This window comes from Geospiza fortis, unplaced genomic scaffold, assembly GCF_000277835.1.
Source record: "Geospiza fortis unplaced genomic scaffold, GeoFor_1.0 scaffold413, whole genome shotgun sequence".
Lineage (NCBI taxonomy): Eukaryota > Metazoa > Chordata > Aves > Passeriformes > Thraupidae > Geospiza > Geospiza fortis.
Genome location: NW_005054386.1, coordinates 239182 through 249413, shown reverse-complemented (window position 1 = coordinate 249413; position 10232 = coordinate 239182). Strand labels below are relative to the sequence as shown.

General features: G+C 51.3%; 1 long non-coding RNA gene across 1 annotated transcript; it reads right to left on the bottom strand.

Moving 5' to 3' along the window:
- Positions 1-1231: 1231 nt before the first annotated feature.
- Positions 1232-10159, bottom strand: LOC115948371. Its single transcript, XR_004082190.1, has 4 exons — positions 10144-10159; positions 2739-2943; positions 1799-2083; positions 1232-1677 (listed from the first exon to the last, which is right to left on the bottom strand). It is a non-coding gene; the product is annotated as an uncharacterized LOC115948371 (long non-coding RNA).
- Between the last annotated feature and the right edge of the window lie 73 nt (positions 10160-10232).

Below are 10232 nucleotides of genomic sequence, written 5' to 3'. Positions count from 1 at the left end.
GGAAGTTTAGGGCTGAGATAATGGGTAAAATCTACCTGGAAGGCAGGTAGAAAGGTGACAGAGCCAAAGTCCCCTCAGTGGGGCATGTCACACAGGGCAGGGGCCCTACAGTGCAGCTGGGGAGGCTGAGGTGAATATCCAGGTGGTGTTTCTTCCTCAGGAGGTGGTGTATCCCCAGGAGAGCACACAGCATGGGCACAGGGGTCCTTCATTGTTTGGGGTTGAGGAGGCTGAGCCCAGTGGGGCTGTGGTCACCCTGATCTGCTGCTGACAACAGTCATGGTGCAAGCAGGCACCAGCCAGGAGCATCCCACTGGGTTCCCATCCCACTGCCCCTGCCAGGACCCTGAGACTCTGGGATATGTGAGCTCTACCCGGTCTGGCATGGCTGTTTCTGAGCCCCCAGCTAGCAGGATAATGCTGGCTGCCCCTGACACAACACACAGCACTGCTGTTCCCTTCCAGGAGTCACTGCTTCTTCATGCAGGGAAGCAGTGGGGACCCGAGTGAGGCACTTCAGAGCAGGGATCTGGCACAACCCTCCTGTTTCCCCAGGCTGGGGATGGCTCAGGGAGGCAGCAGAGCCTTGGCTCTGCTCTGAGGGGAGCAGTGTGTCCCTAGTCCCCCAACAAGCCCACCCATTTCCTCAGGGACACTCCCTGGGCTGGGTGGGGAAGGAGGTGGTGTGGGGGTCTCTCCAGTCTCAGTGAGAAATATCCAACAGCAAAAGGCTTCATAAAATATCTGTTTAAACAAGGCAGAGTGAAAAGTGAAATATCAAGGGCAAGTAAGCCTCCTGCCCCCTCAGATGCAGAGCACCCTGCACTTGTGCAGCGTGGGATGGACCCAGGATGGATTTTCCCCAGTGCTGCACATATCCCTTCCCTGGAGAGAAGTTCTTCCTTTTTGGTTCCTCAAGCCATTATAGATCCTTCCTTTTATTCTGTCTTATTAAAGCATCTGTTTTATGATGCCATTTGCTGTCAGGCCTTTCATACTGAGATGTAGAATTAACCCCCTCTCACAGGGGCCAGAACCCCTTTCCTCCCCAGCCCCCTGCACTGCTTTCCCCAGAACAAGGGGCTGTGCTGCTGTGCTGCCTGCAGACTGCCCCACAGGTCTCCAGCAAAGCCAGTTCGCCAATGCTTCTGCTTTGTAAATAATTTTCCTCTCCAACACAAACCACGTGCTCCGCACACCACAGTCCCTTACCTGCTCCATCCAAACCTTGTGGAATCCCAGCACTGCATCTCCCCACCTGAACCTCATGGTATTTGCTGAGCAGCTGTAAAACAATTAATTGAATTTAATTATTGAGAGGATTTTCATGTTTCCTGCACATTTACACACCATGTTATCTCAATCACACCAGGGCTGGTCTCTAATTCTCTTTTTAATGAGTTCCCAAAATATTCCCATAAGCAATATCCTCAAACCAGCTCCTCTATCTAGACACTGTGAGAGGCTGAAACCCCCTCATGGCCCCTGGGGAGGGAGAAGAACTTCTTGCTGTGCTGGGTGCATTCTGTGTTGGCACCAGGCAATTCCTGCTCTCCCAGCAGCAGGATTTAGGGGAGCCAAGGTTTTCTCCTCCTCCTGGTGTGATCCAGTCTGTGCTCCTTCAGTCCTTCAGTCTCCTGCAGGGCTATTGCACAGCCCCAGCTGGGACCTGTGGGTCTAAAAGCAGAACAAGGAATTACCTCATAAAAGTGAAGGTTTTCCCCTCTGACACCAAGCCAGAGTGGACTCTGCAGCCAATTTGCTCTGTGAGAAACCAGAGCATGGAAAAATTCAGTACCTTCATCATTTTACTCATGGCATCTTTGAGGGAAAAGCAAAAAGATGTTGCCTCTGTGGTAAGGGTCTGGCTTATGGACTAAGAGGTTTTCAATTGTACATCTCTTCAGCAAAATCCAAAACACTGGGATGAGTTCTGGGACAACTTTTTTGAGCTGGTAGTCTCTGGATAAGCCACAGAGAGCAGGAATCCCAGGTTTCCAAATCCCAGACAGGTTTCAACAGGACAGAAAGGAATCCCACCCAGGGCCACAATGATGCTCCAGAAAACACTCCCAGAGCAGCTCTGAAAGAGATAAAGGCAAATGTTAAATAATTACTGAATAAACTTTGAGACATTCCCCTGCTACAGAACAACATTTCTTAATGCTGCCCATGGGAAGTCACTTACAGAAAAGGAACAGTGCCTGACTCTTGTCACAGCACCCAGGTGAGGCTCACAGGACCCTGCAGTTGTGAGCTGGGCCTCTCTTCACCTCAGGGCTGGCAGGAATCAACCCCACCACCTTGTGAATGACAAGTGACTCTGCTGCCTTAGATAACCCCACACCACAGCCCTTCTCTTCTTGGTAAAGCTTAAAATGAGAAGCCAAGTTGGCTTTTCTCTTCCTCTATGGAAAACTATGGACCTTCATAGGGTGATATCACACCTACCTCCCAGCTGTGGCAGCCCCTCTCACCTCCCACAGGAGGAATGCAAAGCTGGCCATACCTCCATGGGCCAGCACAGCTGAGATCTCCATCCTCCTTGAAGGACAGCTGTGACTTCCTACCAGGGCAGGCACTGGAGTATGGCCTAAAGAACAGCTTTGTCCTTCTGGAAACGACAGGGACTGGGGTCCAGCAGATGCCTCCTCCCAGGTGTGGGGCAGGACACCTGGCTGGGCCACAGAAGGACAGAGCAGTGCTGCAATACCTGAAGAATGGCTTCAAACACTCACCCTGTTACCCCTCACTCCACAAAATCACATTCAGAGATCATCTTGTATCTCCTCTAATCAGGTTTTGCCACCATAGCCAGCTGCTGTGGTGAGATGAGAAGCCTTGGTTGTTCTCATGTGTGCACAACGAGGAGTTCAGAAGTTACAAGCTATAAATTCTTCTGGACCAAAGTTCCCTCCTTCTCCAGGCCAGGCTGAGAAGTATCTGTGTAAATAGGTTTGTTTACAGTCAACCAAGTGTTTTCATCCCAGCGACCCAACCAGATTCCTGTCCTGATGATGAGACTGCCAAACAGCATCAGCACCAGCATTGGGCAGAGCAGCAGGTGCCCTGCCTGGCTCTGTGCCCACCCCACTGGGCTGTGGGATCCCTGCCTGGCTCTGTGCCCACCCCACTGGGGTGTGGGACCCCTGCCTGGCTCTGTGCCCACCCCACTGGGCTGTGGGATCCCTGCCCCACCCCAGGCCCAGCCCTGGAGAAAGATCAACCTCCTGGGACACATCACCTGTCCCAGACAGAGCAAGACCAAGCACAGGGCCAGCGTGAAAGCTCAGAGCCACCTCCAGGAATAGCTCTGAAGGGGGCAATTCCTGTCTCCTGGACTGGCACAGCAGCTCACACCCTCTCTGGGAGCATGGACCTCTCCCAGGGCAAGCCCCTGCTCAGCCTCAGCACCAAGGCAAAGCACGGGGGATGAAACACTGCAAAACAAGCTTGGAGCAGGGCCATGCCTGGCCATGAGCCAGAGAGGGGCCAAGAGCACTGTGAGCAGAAAAGGTGTTTATAAACACCTCTCCAAGCCTCCTGCACAGCCAGACAAGCTGTGGAAATGCCTTTGGCTCCTTCCTGCTCATCTCTGGCTGGGCTCCACAAGAGCTTCCAGGGCATGATTTTGTCCATTTATCTTAGAATTGGGAGGGAGGGGAGTTGGAAAAGTTTAAATTAAGTTCCAGTGCCTCTGCTCTCCTCCAGGTAGGTATTACTCTATTCCTGGGTTTATGTAGCATCCTTGAAATTACTGCTTTAGGTATCAGCTGTGCCTGCAGGGCTGCATTCACTCACTCACACACACACACATTTGCCCCCAGGAGCCAAAAGACAGGTCCTGAGCCTCTGCAATGAGCTTAACACTGCTAGAACAAGCCTTGAATACACCCATTAGCCTTGTGGCTGCTGCTTACCACCACAGGAAAAGGGGATTCAAAACCAGGGCCACTAAAATCACTAGTGCAGGGTCCAGGGAGACAATTATCTGCATGCAGCAAGAGGTTCCACCTTAGGAACATCAGCTCCTTGCAATCCAGCCCCTGTCTGCACTGCACAGCTCCATCTGCACTGCTGCAGTTTGTTCCTTGTGTGAGTTTCGGGAGAGTTTTCCTTTCAGAGTCATATAAACCAAACCCCACAGAGGATGGGGAGCTGGGATTCTGTGTGCTGCTTGTGGCTGGGGTAGAATTAATTTTCTTCCCAGTGGCTGCTATGGGGCTGTGCTTTGGATTTGTGCTGAAAACATGGCTGATAACACAGAGATGTTTTTGTTGTTGCTGAGCAGGGCTTACACAGAGCCAAGGCCTTTTCTGCTTCTCATATCACCCCACCAGTGAGCAGGCTGGGGGTGCACAAGGAGCTGGGAGGGGACACAGCCAGGATAGCTGGCTCCACTGACCCAAGGGATATCCACAGAATCCACAGAATCACTGGGTTGGAAGAGACCTTCAAGATCAAGCCCAACCCAGCCCCAACACCTCAACTAAACCCTGGCACCCAGTGCCACATCCAGGCTTTGTTAAACACACCCAGGGATGGGGACTCCACCACCTCCCTGGGCAGAACATTCCAGAACTTTATCACCCTTTCTGTAAAAAACTTCTTCCTAATACCCAACCTGTATTTCCCTTGGTGCAGCTCATCCCAGAGCACACAGCTCTGCTGTCGTGGGGGTGCCTGAACACCTTCCTGCAATGGCAGGAGGCAACAGATTCCTTGCTTTGCTTTGCTGGTGCATGTAGCTTTTGCTTTCCCTAACTCTCTTTATCTCAGCTGCCAGTTTGTCTCACTTTCCTCCTTCTGATTCTCTCTCCCATCCCATCAGGGGGGAGTGAGCGAGTGGATGATGGTGCTGAGCTGCCATTTGGGGTCAAACCACAGCACTGTGTCATGCTGGCAGCAGCCAGCCCACCTGAGAGCAGAGGACTCGCTGCATCCTCTCCCAGTGGCAACAGCCAGGTCAGCATCTTCAGAGAAAAACTTCTGGGCAAAAGAAAATGTCAAAGCATCCTTCTCTTGGATGCAAAACTGGTAAACTGTGATTTGTTCTGAATCTCATTTCAAAATGATGATTTGTTCTGTATCTTCCTTCTCATCCTTGCAGATGTTTGGGGTTTCTTTGGTCCCACATGGAAGCAGTCAGCCCATTCCACCCCAGCTCTATGAGCGCCCTTGCTCCCTGGGAACAGATTGCAAAAGATCTATTCCAACATCCTCACATACTTTTTAAGGAAAGGGGGTTTAAAGTAATCTGAGAAAGAAGCACAGCCTGCAAAAAGCTGCATTGGGGAGGGGCTGGGGTATTAACCTCAAACCCAGAAGTTACAAATGGCCAGAAAGCTCCCCTGGCTGGAGCAGGAGGTGTGGAGGTCCCAGGCACACTCGTACCTTGGAGTCTCTGGAGCCAAGACTTCTCTCTGCCTTTTCCCACCCTTTTCTCCTCTGGGACCCTGCACCAGCTGGACTGCTCTTGGGCACATTAGGGACCCCACCTGGTGTGATCCAACAGCTTTAGAGGCTGCAAATTAATGGCAGGGCAAAGCAGGCATTGTGGCACGGGAGGAGGATGCACCTCTATCAGGCAAAGCTGAGAAACCCAGAATGCTGCAGACAGTGCCAGCCAGTGCTTTCTAAAGCACACTTCCCAAAAACGTGCCTTGAGGGCATGGATTCACAGCCCACAACCCCCAGCATGTCCATGAGCCCAGAAGGAAAAGCAGGAGCAGAGAGGGTGTCAGCTGCTTTGCTGCATGGCTGTGCAAGTCCAGAACCAGCAGTCATGGCTGGAGGAACAACAGGACCAGCTGGGCACAGCCCTGGAGACAGCAGCAAGGCAGCATGAAAACAAGAGGAATCAAACAGCAAAACCAGGAGGTGCTGTCATCACCATAAAAGGATGAACCAGCTGGTCACAGGAGCCAGAGCAGCTGTGCCTGTGAGCCAGCTATGCCCACCAACCTGGACATCCCTGTGGACAGAGCACCTTCCCAGCCAATGCCATGGGCTGCCATGGGAAGAGAAGGGGGAGGCCCACCCAAGCATCACACCAGTTCAACTGGAGGCAAAGAAGCCACCTGGATACTGGGAAGCAGGCAGTCACATACACGGGTGACACAGCCTTTGCTAACTGCTGCAAACTGCTGGGCTCTAGTCCTTGCTCCTCCTTGGGAGACAAGGAGCAGAGAGCCCTGGGTTTATAAATTATTCTCACTGAAAGCCAGCAAGATTGGAATTTGGTTGCCATTTGTTGCTAGCTTTCAACACCAGCCAGCACTTCCTGGATTATGTGGGGAGCTGAAGAACTATGCTTCCCTCTTAATGTCTCTGAGAACCAAGAGCTGGAGAGGGTCCTCGCTCTCTGCAGGTGACGACACCTCCATGGTCAGAAAGAACAAATGAGGGGGAAGCCAGCTGGCAAAAGGGCAGGGGGTTACTTGCAGGCCAGTCAAAGGAGAAGAGAAAGCACACTGGAGTCGGAACAAGCCATGGTGAAAACAATCCCAAACTTAATTCACTTGGATAGGACATCACATAATGCTTAGAAGAATTAGCCCTTTATATTTGCAGACACAAGAAGCAAGAACTTGTTCTGCCATTGTGCAGTCACTGATCCCTTCTTTCTTTCTTTCTTTCTTTCTTGTTTGTTTTTAGTTTCTGAAGAGTGAGCAAAAGCGGCGTCGTTACAGCTCACCATGGAAACTGCCGCTGTGGACAAGGAATGGCTGACATGTCCTCGGGATGTCACCCTCTAGCAGGTGGCCAAAAAGACACCAACCCAGTGCCCAGGGCCAGTGTGGATGCAGCCCTGCCCCACTGTGGAACAGCTGGAAGGCAGGCTCCCTGGCAGGGTTATCCCTCAGGCAGTGACCCTGCAGTTCCCCCGTGGAGGAATCCTTGCTTGGGTGCTGCCCCAAAACAGATCATCCAAGGGAGTGGAGCTGCTCTCTTGGAGAGAAGCGGTTCCAACTGGAGGGCTGCAGTTGTCCGTGGCCAAGCTTTCCCACTGTTATTTTACAGTCGCTTGATGTTCTGAAAGATATTTAGAAAAATGACTTTAACTGTCCTGTGCCAAACTGGGTGAGGGTGAAAAAAAAATGAAATTTGGCAGGGATGTTATTCATTCAGCATGTAGCTTGGATGACGTCCAGTGACTAACACAGGAGTTTTAACTGATCTGGGAGACTAAAAACCATTCACAAATAATTTGATTTAGGGTCACTGTGATTTCTTTTTATAAATAATTTTCATTGAGAAGTATTTTTTTAATTAGGATCGACAGATCCTAATAGCAACGCTATTGTGTGTGCCGCTCATCATTCCCATCTTCCTAAATGACTTTCATATGTTGTGTGCTGGTTTCTTGTTTGCTGCACACGATGGGGCTTGTTCACAGGGTAAGCAATGCCCCACAGCAGTGGACAAGCCATGCTGAACTCCTCTCTCCAAAGGCAGGCTCCAAGGAGGAGCCAGATGCAAAGCAAAGGGAGCTTTCACCATCCTGTTACAGGTTCCTGTTCAGGGGCTGCTCTGAGCCTTCACCCAGCCCCAGACACCCCCCCGTGGCTGTAAAAGCCTTCTGAGTGCTCTGCATCTGAGAGATGGCAACAGCAGCTTGGCTTTGGTGCTTCAATGCTCCAGCTCCCATCGCCACAGCACAGGAAGTTCTCTGAACTTCCCTTTCCCATGCTGGAAAGAGTTCTTGCTGGACAAGAACAGCACCAAGGGAAATATCTGACACAACTTGGAAAAAAGTCTAAACTCAGTCACCCCCTAACCCAGCAGATCACACACATCCTGAGCAGATCTGCAAGAGAATTCAGACAGCGGGTGAGAGAAGAATGACTCGGCGACTCAAATGAATCTTGCTTGGCAATATCCTCTGTGTGTGACAGCCTTTTCTTTGACTTGCACAATAACAATTGCAGCCCAGCCACTCCAGCTACTAATCTTATCTCTTCTTTGCATGGCTCTTAGCTTGCCTCCCGTTGATTATAAATGTTTGTACAAGTTCTTGGAGTCAGCGGAGTTGTTGTTTCGTAGCTGGATTACAGGCTGGGGCTCCAAACTTTGAGATGCTCACAGTAATGATCAGACATGTTCTTAAAAGCCCACTGAATTGGATTTCAAAACAAAAGGCCCATTGATCTTAAGCCTGAAATTCCAGCCACAACTCTGAAAATCTTTTCCCTTATCTTTCCAAGGAACTGAGACTGGTGTGGAAAATGACTACAACAGTCAAAGAAAGGAGGATTATCTCATGAGAGGAAGCTACCTAAATGTGGTCTCATTTAGGTATCAGAACAGGGCTGAAGGGGGTATAATTGCTACTAAGAGACACGTGGAAGGAGAGAAGCTGTTAGAAAATCTTGTGAAATCTCCAAACTGAGAGTTGTGGGGCTGAAGATGAAAAGATTTCTGATTTTCAGAGCAAAGAGGTTTGGGATGGGTTTCAGCAGAAGCCACAGAGGCAGCACAGTGTGCAGCCTGATAACCACATGGGAGCCACTGATAACAGCCAGGATGGGCAGCCTGTGACCAGGAGCTCCCTGCAAGATCCCAGTCCAAACCTGGACAACGTTTGGAGAGACTCCCCTGGCTCCTGCATTTATCCATCACCCTGGTCCATCCTATTTTGCACCTTGCCTCATTCAGCAGCCATCCCAAGCTTGCCTTGGCCACATGATCCTGTTTTACCATTGGTCAGACCAATTTAAGTTCCTGTGGGTCCCCAGGATGGGCTGCTGTGGTAGAGCTCCCATTCGAAAACATTGTCTTTTGGGAAGAAAAACACTTTTTTTCCTTTGTTTTGCTTACTTCAATAAGCAAATGCCTTATTCAAGCCAAATTCAGGCACAAAATCAGAGCATTAGGTGGTGGCTGTGACTTCCAGCACTGAAAGGTGCTGGGCAAGCAGAATCCCACAAAACATCATCCCCCAAAGCACCAACACTGGCAGACTGTTCCCAGGATTGTTGGTATCCACTTGGAGCACATCCACTCCTGAAAAAGTACCACTGGCCGGTGCTGGGGAGGAAAAATAACCTCTGTGCTGGCCAGCATCCTCAGCACCAGCGATTTTCTCCGCACCCCAGTCAGACAGACCAGCCACAAGGGCACAAACACAACTCCTCATGCAGTTCCCAGTTGTACCACATGGATAAAGCGTGGTTCATCCATAAGGACACCTGCTGGTGACAGCAACAGGCCGCGGCTTAGGTTGTTTGATGTCATCTGACTTGAGGATAAAAAGAGCAAATCAAGAGAGAGGCGTTGCCAAAGCACCAGCCTGCAGCCTGCCGTGGGGGCAGCGTGGGGATGCCAAGCTGGACACCCAGGAAACACCCAGGACAGTTCAGGCAGGCTGAAAATCAAACCCAGCATCTGCGGAGAGCACAGCACATCCCCAGCACTCAGGGCAAGCGGCAGCTCAGCCAGTGCTGAAATATTGTTTCTGTGGTAAAAGGAAACTGTTTCTCTGTGTATTTTTCTTATTACCCATGGAGTCACCATCGCCACGGCTTTAACCACAGCCATGGGGCAGGCTGGGGGTTCCTCCCGGGATATTGGAGCATCCTCTAATGCAACAAGATGTCTCAGCAGTTCACTCGCTGTCCCCCTGAGAAAGTCATTTGTGTGCCAAGCACATTCCACAGGCCACCCCAAAATTCACCTCATAGCACCACTCTTTGTGCAACACTTGCAGGGTTTTTGGGATGCTAGAGGAACATCCATGCCTTCCACAGAAGTCAGCAGTCCTGGAAGCAGCAGGCAGGGAACAGACTTCTACCCAGAGCAATCCTACCAGTTTGCTCCCTGGCCTGCAGCATCAGGAGAAAACATCCTTACTTGGGCTGGAGCTGGCTTAAAATTGAGGGTTTGGAAACAAGGACTAGAAGCTAAAGCATCTCCTCCAAAACCCACCCCCAGACCTCTAAAACCCACCCCCAAACCTCCAAAATCCACCTCCGAGCCTCCAAAATCCCACCTCCAAGCCCCACCTCCAAACCCCCGCTGCGGGGGGACGCCCGATCCCCCCGCTCCGCATCCCCGCAGCGCTCCCGAGCCTCCAAGCCCCGCGCCACGCCATAGGCCAATTAATTCACTTCATCATCAACCCCGAATAAACACACATCCCACCCGGGCATCCCGGGCATCCCAGCCGGGAGGAGGGCCCGCTGCTCAGCGTTCTCCCGTACGGTTGGCTGCGGGGAGCACGAACCCGGCGG